This window comes from Acanthopagrus latus, chromosome 9 (assembly GCF_904848185.1).
Source record: "Acanthopagrus latus isolate v.2019 chromosome 9, fAcaLat1.1, whole genome shotgun sequence".
NCBI classification, from domain to species: Eukaryota; Metazoa; Chordata; class Actinopteri; order Spariformes; family Sparidae; genus Acanthopagrus; species Acanthopagrus latus.
In genome coordinates, this window is record NC_051047.1 from 2,092,291 (window position 1) to 2,103,378 (window position 11,088).

The 11,088-nt window shown below is 44.1% G+C and overlaps 1 protein-coding gene across 2 annotated transcripts in view; it reads right to left on the reverse strand.

Moving 5' to 3' along the window:
- itgb2 (integrin, beta 2) overlaps positions 1–10,626 on the reverse strand; it is a 54,924-nt gene extending 44,298 nt beyond the window's left edge. Inside the window, exon 1 of one of the 2 annotated variants that reach the window (XM_037109121.1) lies at positions 10,593–10,626. The gene's annotated coding sequence lies outside the window, so the exon portion shown is untranslated. Of the gene's footprint in view, positions 1–8,233; positions 8,557–10,592 lie in introns of those variants that run through there. The other variant, XM_037109120.1, reaches the window with a different exon arrangement.
- Between the last annotated feature and the right edge of the window lie 462 nt (positions 10,627–11,088).

Here is an 11,088-nt window from a genome sequence, read left to right on the forward strand (position 1 = left end):
GCTTCTTCCTTAAACTATTTCATTGCATTATGCCTCGTGTGGACATTTTCTTCAGCCAGCTCGAGAAGTGGACCATCAACTCAGTCTTTGTCCAGGTAATCATGCAGCAGTACATGCACCTTTTCTGACTTCAGCATACATTATTTAATATTAGCGGGAGCAGGCCACCAAATTATAAAGCAACAGCTTCTTCATCGCAAGGCGTTGCGTGTAGAAGCCCTGACGGCAGCATGCCCCAAGGTGCGTGGACTGCAAGGGCCCATTCAACGCTACTTGCAGCTTTAATGATTTTCTGTTTTTGGAGCAACGCATCCCGTTCTCACTCACTCAAGACAGCACACCTTGTCACTGAATAGCATGATGCTACTCTGATACAGTGGATGGTGGTGTGGTTTTTAGTCCATCAGTAAAACCAATGAAAAAGAGGTGGAGAACTCTTTAACGCAGTTGGGCTGATGGTAACTTCCTCTTCGAAGAGGTGAAAGACGCATCTGTAAAAAAGGTAGCAAAAGCCTCACAACCCCACCGAAATGACTTGTTTTACTGTCAGACTTTTGGTAAATTTGGAGAGTCTATAAGAGTCTGGTTGTGGGAAACACTGAACAGGTTATGTCAAGTCAATGTCACTCTCCTCCAGCCTCCTCAAGCCCTGACGAGTTGATTACCAAGTACAGTTAGAAATGCTCAATTCCATTCTTTTCCCTGTCAGCTCTCAATAATAACTGTTATAAAGCTTTGATTGCATTTCCATGGAGTAATAATCAGACATTTTCATCACTGAGCTGTGGAACTCTACAGCACTCAGTAATTAACAGAAATCTGACAAAGCTAGCAGATGTTTGATACCTCGATACCTTGATACAGTTGCTAAAGTTTGGAGCTGTTCTCATAATTCTCATAATTTGTGACTATGAGTGGCTTTTTGATGGCAGTTTCTTGGTGGAGGCAGAGACCGCAGTGTATTGTTATCGTGCAGTCTTTTCTGAGCTAGTGGCAGGCATTAAGCTAGCGGTCGGCAAACTTGATCTCTCGAGGGGGGTCTTACTCGGTGTGTTAGACCATGGATCAGTGGCGGCTCTGGGGGGGGGCCAGCAGGGGCCAGTGCCCCCGTAATGCTGAGTCCGGACCCCCCTGTGGCCCCCCCGATGAAGGAGTCTGCATCAATAACAAAATGACAGATGTCTTGCAATGATTTTGTACAGACGTGAATGGCGGAACTAAAGTGTCTCAGTAGGTTTCCAGTCGGACCACTTAGAGCGGTGCACCGCCTTGAGAGAGCCGACCGGACTATAGCGAGTGAAGAAAGAAGAAAGGGAAAGAGCGCGAAAATCAAAACATTTTGATCAAACATTTATCATCCAAACAACTGAACTGAAGGTGAGTAGAACTATTTTATTTGTGTATTACAAAACACAAGACAAGATTTTGATCTGGTCTGAAAATGTTGTTGCTGACATGTGAACTTGTTCAGCAGCAGCCGATACGTTTTATTAATGTTTCACGTTAATTCAAATATTTCCAATGCGGTCATCTAAAACGATTTCACTCTCATACCTAGCCATAGTGATTTAAGGTTTTTTCCCTGAATGTTTAGCCCTCGTCGATGTTAATGTTACCGGATTGAAATGATTTCAGCTCCCTAATTTTCACGGAGCGAATTTTCCCTGCCGGCCGTGGTGCCCCGAGACCCGGCCACCACGGCCGTCCAAAATATGATTTTTGAAGAATAATATTAATTCAAGCAAGCCGGCAGCAACAGTATTGATTAAATATTAAAATCAGTGTTGTCCTGTTGCTTGACTGTCCCATCATTTTTGCTCTTCAATTATCAAAATGAAGAGAGAAGGGGACATTATGTCCCATTTCGTCCATCAGTGCCACAATATAAGCCGCAGTGATAGTGGACTAGATGATCCAGGTGGGGCACAGACAGAGACAGGAAATGAAGAGAGGCAGCTGGAAGTAGAGAGGGATCCAGAGGAGTTAGGCGAAGCGGTCTGCAATGAAAGTGATGGAACAGAGCAGGAAGAAAGGACAGATGAGAGTAGGCAGAAGCACAATTCAGACTGAGAGACAGGCAGAGGATGGTGCTTCCTCATCTACATGCACCAGGTTAGTGGTGCTGAAAGAATGTTTGCTTGTTTGGAAAAAAAAATGTGTGACAATATGTTCATTTAAACATGTTTTGTCTTATCTTTGTATTAATCAAATGGAAAAATGGAATGTTAGTAACATGCTTTGGTCGAAAAGCTTAAGGATTGAGCACAGCAAGGTTCTTGAAACACCAGTTTCACAGCCCTGCTCCAGGTGGGCGGTTTCAGTGCCTCCCCCTTTAAATGCTAATGAGCTACAACGTGCACCGCCAAAAGATGTATTTGCGCCGCCCACCTCTCCCTGCCTGCAGAAGACGTGAGGGCGGCATTGTGTGAACATGGCAATGGCTGAGTTACCGGAAGAAATGGCCACTGGACAACAAACTGCGGTGCAACCAATGTTTGAGCCAGAGTCCGACCCAGAACAACAAGAGGCTCCAGAAGGAGTTCAGCAGCCAAGAATGAACATGGATGTCTCTCAGTGGTTAGTAGTTTACTTTTTTTTTTTTACCTCGACATTACTTGTTACTTGTTACTGCATAGACAAACGAAAGTTTTACGGGCTTAGTAGCCGTCTGCCCCGCGCTGTTACAGATCACAACCCCCTTCTCCTGCCTCGAGTGTTTACATAACAAAGCTTAGCCAAACCTCGACTGGCGTTTATTGCTCTTCAGTTGCAGTAACGCGGATGCAATTTAGCAATTGCCGTTACAAGAGAAAAGCGTAACCCCATGTTATTATTTACCTTTATGTGGCCAGGTAAGTCAGTTGAGAACCTGCTCTTATTTGCAATGACGGCCTGTAATTAGCTAGCAATTTCCAACAACTACTAGTTTTCAATAAGTCACAGTTGCCTCCCGTCACCTCTGTACCAGCACTATTGTATTTGAACTGGTTCCAACAGTTTATAAACTATAAATATTACAAAAGAAACAACGCAACGTGATTGATTGGCTATGTAGTTTCCAATGAATAATATAAATTCTGCTTAAAAACAGGTGTTCCTGTGGCAATTCTGAACAAGTGCCTACAGAGCCCGAGAATATCTGCTGTATGGAAATACCACAAGTAAGTGTTCATTTTCTTCCTGCGCTTGCTCATATTCCTCACTGTTTTGTCTTTCTCCCTGTTGTGCTGGATCAGCTGTGTTGCTAACATTAGTGCTAGCAGTATAAGCGCTAGTGCTAACTGGACCAAATCAGTCTGCTTGCAGCATTTTTAACCTTCAGCCAACAGTGCTTTATTAGATTTCTCTCTCTTTTTCTCAATTCCCCCCTTGTGTCACTTGATGCATTGATTATTTTTTTTTGCTAGCTTAATCTCATTCAGCTTCCAACTTCCAATGTCCAACTTCCAGCAACCATGCAGACATGGTCCACTTGATTCAATCTTGAAATTCTCAGAAGGCATTGCTTCATTTGAATGTTTGCAAACAAATAATAAAATTTAAAAAATGCAGGTAGATTTGTTTTCTTTCAAACCATGAAAGTTTTTGAACATCTGAATAAAACATTTCACTACAAAACAATGCAGACAGATGTAAAGGTTTGTGACTGTAGACTGTAGAGTGTAACCATGACTGTGATATAGCGACTCGTGTGGTACATAAATCAGATTACTGCACTGCTGAGTGAAACGGAATTAAATTAAATTGGCTGGGGTCAGTGCGGTGTGATTTGGGTGGTGGTCGTGGGCGGGGGCCCCGGCGACCCAATCCGCGGACGATGACTCTAGCCATAGGGACACGGAATGTCACCTCACTGAGGGGAAAGAGCCTGAGCTGGTGCGAGAGGTTGAGCGGTACTGGCTAGAGATAGTCGGGCTCGCCTCCCGTACAGTCTGGCCTCTCCTTGAGAGAGGCTGGACTCTCATCTATTCTGGAGTTGCCCGCGGTGAGAGGTGGCGAGCTGGTGTGGGCTTGCTTATAGCTCCTCAGCTCAGCCGCCATGTGTTGGAGTTTACCCCAGTGAACAAGAGGGTTGTTTCCCTGCGCCTTCGGGTCGGGGAAAGGTCTCTCACTGCTGTTTCGGCTTATGGGCCGAACAGCAGAGTAGAGTACCCGGCGTTCTTGCAGTGCCTGGGAGGGGTACTGGAGAGTGCTCCAACCGGGGACTCCGTCGTTCTACTGGGGAACTTAAGCACTCATGTGGGCAGCGACAGTGTTAGCTGAAGGGGTGTGATTGGGAGGAACAGCCTCCCCGATCTGAACCAGAGTGGTGTTTTGTTACTGGACTTCTATGCTAGTCACAGTTTGTCCATAACAAACACCATGTTCAAGCATAAGGGTGTCCATATGTGCACGTGGCACCAGGACACCCTAGGCCGGCGGTCAATGATCGACTTTGTGGTCGTGTCATCTGACCTCCGGCCGTATGTCTTGGACACTCGGGTGAAGAGAGGGGCTGAGCTGTCAACTGATCACCACCTGGTGGTGAGTTGGATCCAAAGGCAGGGGAGGAAGCTGGACAGACCTGGCAGACCCAAACGTATTGTGAGAGTCTGCTGGGAACGTCTGGCAGAACCCTCTATCAGGGAGGTTTGTAACTCCCACCTCCAGGAGAGCTTAGACCTGATCCCGAGGGAGGCTGGGGACATTGAGTTCGAATGGACCATGTTCGCCACTTCTACTGTTCGCGCGGCCGTCCGGAGCTGTGGCCGTAAGGTCTCCGGTGCCTGTCGTAGTGTCAATCCCCGAACCCAGTGGTGGACTCTGGAAGTAAGGGATGCTGTCAACCTGAAGAAGGAGTCCTATCGAGCCTGGTTGACCCGGGGGACTCCTGAGGCAGCTGACGGGTACCGGCAGGCCAAGCGAGTGGCAGCACGGGCAGTAGCGGAAGCGGAAACTCGGGTCTGGGAAAAGTTCAGGAAGGCCATGGAGGAGAACTTTCGGTCGGCCTCGAGGAAATTCTGGCAAACCATCCGGCACCTCAGGAGGGGGAAGCAGTCCTTCACCAACACTGTTTACAGTGGCGGTGGGGAGCTGTTGACCTCAACTGGGGACATTGCCGGCGGTGGAAAGAATATTTCGAGGATCTCCTCAATCCCACTCACATGTCTTCCATAGAGGAAGCAGAGGCTGAGGACTCAGAGGTTGACTCATTCATCATCCAAGCTGAAGTCACTGAGGTAGTCGGGAAGCTCCTCAGTGGCAAAGCACCGAGGGTGGATGAGATCTGCCCTGAGTACCTCAAGTCTCTGGATGTTGTGGGGCTGTCTTGGTTGACATGTCTCTGCAACATTGCATGGCAGTCGGGGACAGTGCCTCTGGACTGGCAGATCGGTGTGGTGGTCCCCCTATTCAAAAACTCCTCAGCCTCCCTGGGAAAGTCTATTCCAGGGTACTGGAGAGGAGAATTTGGCCGATAGTCGAACCTCGGATTCAGGAGGAACAATGCAGTTTTCGTCTGGGCCGCAGAACACTGGACCAGCTCCATACCCTCTGCAGGGTGCTCGAGGGTTCATGGGAGTTTGCCCAACCAGTCCACATGTGTTTTGTGGACTTGGAGAAAGCATTCGACCGTGTCCCTCGTGGCACTCTGTGGGAGGTGCTCCGGGAGTACAGGGTCGGAGGCCCTCTGTTAAGAGCTGTACGGTCCCTGTACGACCGGAGTAGGAGCTTGGTTCACATTGCCGGCAGTAAGTCAGAGCGGTTCCCGGTGCATGTTGGACTCCAGCAGGGCTGCCCTTTGTCACTGGTTCTGTTCATTATTTTTATGGACAGAATTTCTAGGCACAGCCACGGGCCGGAGGGGGTCTGGTTTGGGAGCCACAGGATTTCATCTCTGCTTTTCGCAGATGATGTGGTCTTATTGGTTCCTTCAAGCCAGGACCTACAGCATGTCCTGGGACAGTTTGCAGCCGAGTGTGAAGCGGCTGGGATGAGAATCAGCACCTCCAAGTGCAAGGCCATGGTTCTCGACTGGAAAAAGGTGGCTTGTCCCCTCCGGGTTGGGGGAGAGCTACTGCCTCAGGTGGAGGAGTTTAAGTATCTTGGGGTCTTGTTCATGAGTGAGGGAAGGATAGAGCGTGAGATTGACAGGTGGATCGGTGCAGTGGCTGCAGTAATGCGGTCGTTGTATCGGTCTGTCGTGGTGAGGAGAGAACTGAGTCGAAAGGCGAAGCTCTCGATTTACCGGTCAATCCACATTCCTACCCTCACCTATGGTCATGAACTTTGGGTCACTTTGGGTCTGCCCAAATTCCAGATTACGAGTCTGTAACTGGTCAGTTCAATGGAGTCATGGAATATAAGGACAGAACAATGACACAACTGGTGTATGTGGTACAAAAGCTAGCTACTCCTCTGCTTGGTTTGCCAGCAATCTCAGACCTGAAGCTACTGCATCTAGTGCAACAGTGTAAGAGAGCTGGAGACAGACAATACCCCAAGGTCTTCACAGGATTGGGCTGCTTAAAAGGGTAGTACAGAATTAAGCTGAAGGAGGACACCAAGCCCTACGCATTGTCACTGCCACGACGTGTACCTCTACCATTATACAACAAGGTCAAAGAGGAGCTCCAAAGTAATGACGGAATGTCGTTTTTCTTTACTTAGCTGACTGGTTCTTGCCATAATATGAATTCTAACCGTTGTCAAATAAGGCTGTCATCTGTGACTTCTGCACAACACAACTGATGGTCCCAACCCCATTAAGAAGGCAAGAAATTCCACAAATGAACCCTGAAAAGGCACACCTGTGAAGTGAAAACAATTTCAGGTGACTACATTATGGCGCTCAGTGAGAGAAGGCCAAGGGTTTGCAGCGCTGTCAACAAAGCAAAGGGTGGCTACTTTGAAGATTCTAAAATATGAAACATATTTAGAGTTATTTCACTTTTTTGTTTACTACAAAATTCCATATGTGTTCATTCGTAGTTTTGAAAGAAAAAAAAAAAATTAAATGAGAAGGTGTATCCAAACTTTATACTGGTAGTGTATGCCTTCAGCCCATAACAGAAGACATACACATACACTCCATGTAAACATAAAATGAACATAAACAAGTCTTGCGTCCAGTCAAATCAAGTCACAAGTCTTTTATTCTAAGTCCAAGTCAAGTAATGTATTTTTTGCCAACTTAAGGTGTAAGTCATCAAATCTGTGACTCAAGCTGACTTGAGTCCATGTCACAATGACTCAAGTCCACACCTCTGAAAGGTAGTTGCTCATATTGTATTATCGTCCACCTGTGCAGCTCTCCTCATGTCTTTGATGCTTTATAGTCGAGCCTATTTATATATCGGTTGGCTGATGTTACCGTCCAATATTGGCCTATCAAAATATATATCTGTATAGATATGCTATATGTTATCCAATCTGAGCTGAGAAAACGTTTGCTTTTACAGAAAAAGATCAACCTGCCTGGGATAATTTAGAATTAACTTCCTAGTCATGTCAATTTGGACAATAATGTTTATTATTAAACTATAAAATATCCTGCCTGCTTTAGATATTATTACATAAATGTTTAATCACCACCCAATTTTTTAAAAACATTTTTAGATTTGCTGGTACTGGAATTTATCACTCCCTCATATCACTATCTGCATTGGCTCCAAAAAATGTACATCTGTCGGATTTCACTTCAAAGCACAGTAAATTGGCACTACAAAGTTACAGTCTGTTTTCTTGTTATACTTTCACATTTTAACTGCGCTTTTTTCTGTCAAAACATAGTTAACAACATTATTTTTCACCCTATTAAGAATGGTGTGAGACTTCTGGCAAACTGTTGTGTTTTATCTGTTTTATTGTTGATGAAAGTTCTGTTTTGTTGTTACTGTGTCCTTTGTCAGACTTCTTTTTAAACACAATCATGAAAGAATATAAAAAAATAAAAAAGTGAAAAGGTTTTGAGAGTAAATACAATTAACTGTTTACCTAAGCAAAAATACATTTCCAATAAAACAATAAAAGAACCCAGGGGTGGAGCAGCAATCTTAAATGTGTGTGTGTTTGTGTGTGTGTGTGTGTGTGGGGGGGGTTTTAGGGGTAGCACATGAGCACTGCAATCACCTTTGGCCCCTGTTTCAGTCTCCAAAACTAATGCAAATCATTTCTACATTTTCTTCACTAGGATATTCAAATAACTGTGAGGGTTCTGTGTTTTGATGTTTTTGCCCTGCCTGTTTTCCCCCACCTCTTTGTTCCTCCCCCTCTGCAGGGCTTGGCCGACGGGACTGACAAGGCACACCTGCAGCCATTCAATCAGTACCACCTCTATATATATACAGCTGTCCTGGGCACTCCTCCCCTGCCAGATAATTCCGTCTTGTCGGTAGAGCTGACCGTGTTCTCCTAGTGAGTTTTTGCTGCAGCCTTAGGTTTTGCTCGCTGTGCTGACACATTTCTTCCTTGTGTGTGTTGCCACCCTGGTCTGGTGGGTACCAGGGAGAGGTGTGTTCCAAACCCTGCAGCTCTGTATGCTGTATGTTGGAACAAAGAGGCAGAAAACTTAGCATGCATTCTGCTCAGCTGCAGGATTTATTCTCTGCTTAACAAAAAGACATATTAGACAACTGACTTCCTGAGGTATTGACCAGAAATACTTAGTATTGCGTCAGATGAATTGCAGTACTCTCAAGTATAGCAGATATTGCAATATCTTCAGAAAACATTTATCCACAGCACGTTAATGCATTCAAAACAGCACTGTGAAATAAACAAAATGAATGTCCATATACACTGAACAACACAAAATCAATTATATCTCACTTGGTTACTGTCATGTTTTTCACAGCTTAACTCTTTCCAAATTGCACATAAAACTACAAGATATTCTGACAGTGAGTAACTTTCAACCTTTAGCTTTCAGCATAACTCCAGTTACATCCTAACACGCATCACTGTGCTTACATCTGTCTCTTACATCACATATTCATTCAACCGCTCACATCTTTTAACTCAGTAACAACAAAACAGACCCCTTTTACATGTCTCATGGCTCTTCAATTGTTCTGCGTATTGTTAACGAGCTCATTCGCAACAGGTGCTAGCCTAGCATGGCAGTATATAGCTGACATCTCTATTTCAACACTTTACTGCAAAATGACTAACTCTCAACATCACACGCTCTCACTTATGATTCACCACACAGTTATCCCTTATACTGGGGTACATGCTTATAGTTTTGAGGAATATTAACCCACCTGTATGTTGGAACAAAGAGGCAGAAAACTTAGCTTGCGCTCAGCTCAACTGCAGGATTTATTCTGCAGAACTTGCCTCTAAAGGGTTTCAAGTTCCTCCCCAGCGCTATGCGCCACCTAGTGACCTGTCCTGAGTATTGCGCCAACAAAATGAGCATAAAGACATCTGCATTTAATTACTATTTGAGACACAATAAAATAAAATAAAAATAGAGGGGTGTCCATTTTTAAACCACATGATTATTATAAACACTTGTATTTTTTTGTTTTTTTTAACCATGAATCATACCTTGATCAGTTATTGAACTGCAGTCTCTATGACTTTTTAATATCTGTATTGACATGTTTTTTTAAATTCTTCTTTTAACCTTTTACATGTGCCTTTTCAGTTCTTTGTGCCTCGCTGCCTCGTGCCTGAGTTCCTGAGTTTGTCCCTTGCCTGAGCGTCTTCTGGCGGTTGACTTTCCTTGCATGTCTCACCAGCCACTTGTTGGTTTTTTACTTGTGGAGCTTTTTGTTAAAATAAACATTTTTCGCACCTGCCACTCCTGCCTGTCTCTGCTTCAGGGTCCAGCTGTCAGTAGGGCCGTAACAATAATATTGCATCCAGAATGTTCATTATAGCCCAATGCTCTTTAACCCAAGATATTAAATATTCACAAGCAATGACATACCATGGTATTAAGCAGTTAATTTATATATTTTATTAAACAACAAGTGTGAGTGAGTGAAATTGGCAAGAACACTTTGTTCCCTCCCTTTTCTGTTCTCTCCATCTTCTCTTCTGTTCTCTCCTTCATATTCTCCATGCTCTCCTTTGTTCTGATTCCTGGACTTCCCCTCCTCATCCTACATAAAGAACTCAATGTACTCAGTGAACATGGAAGTGTTGAAATATTTTATGTTAACTTAGAACAAACCTCTACAGCCTTGATTTTAATTAGGAAACATTCCTTTCTTTTGTTGCTCTTTTATCTGCTTTTTATTTATCATTTTACATGTATTTTGTTGCTCTAATCTGTTTTAACTAATCTTTCACCCTAGCCTTTGCTGTACTCTATATTATTTCATTCCTCTGATTATTTAAGATTTTAATAATTTTATCGCATTTCATTGTCTTCATTTCTGAGAGCAGTAACAGGGATGAGATGATGTAAATTTTCTTCACTGAAAAGAAGGTTTTAGGCTCCAACAAACAGCTTTAAGTTACGTAAATGAATACCTCCATGGCATTAATGCAAGAATATGAATGTACTACGATAAACTTGAATTAGTGCATTTATGGATTGAAAGCTAGCTTTCTGTTTCCCTCATGCTATATTATTAACTAGATAAACAACTGTTTCATACCTCTGCTCTGTTCGCTGTCTGCCGCAGCGGGTGAGGGCAGCTCCATGTTAGCATGTAATTGTTTACTTTCTCGGGTGGCTGGGACTAGTGGGTTTGGTCACTGCGATTGGCTTCATAGCTGTCAATCACTCTATCTTTACCAATGAGGTTTCATGTATGGGGCGGGTGCGATGCCACTGAAAGACCCTAGACAGAGACTAAGGTTTCTCTTTCACTATCTTGATGAAAAGACTTCCCTTACATGGGAGGAAGTTGGAAGCAACCACAGGGTGCATTCAAGAGAACAGCAAGGGGTTTGTACAGGGAATTAGGGTATTGTTTACCTGAAGGGCCAGGTGACTGTACCCTCAAAACCTACACTATAGTTGGACCCCAAAAAACTGCAAAACTGTGATTTGCAATATTATCCCAATAATCAAATATTCTTAAAATGTAGAATTAAAATTCAAATTGCATTGTATGAATGAATGTATGAATGGTCCATAAGATGTTAGAA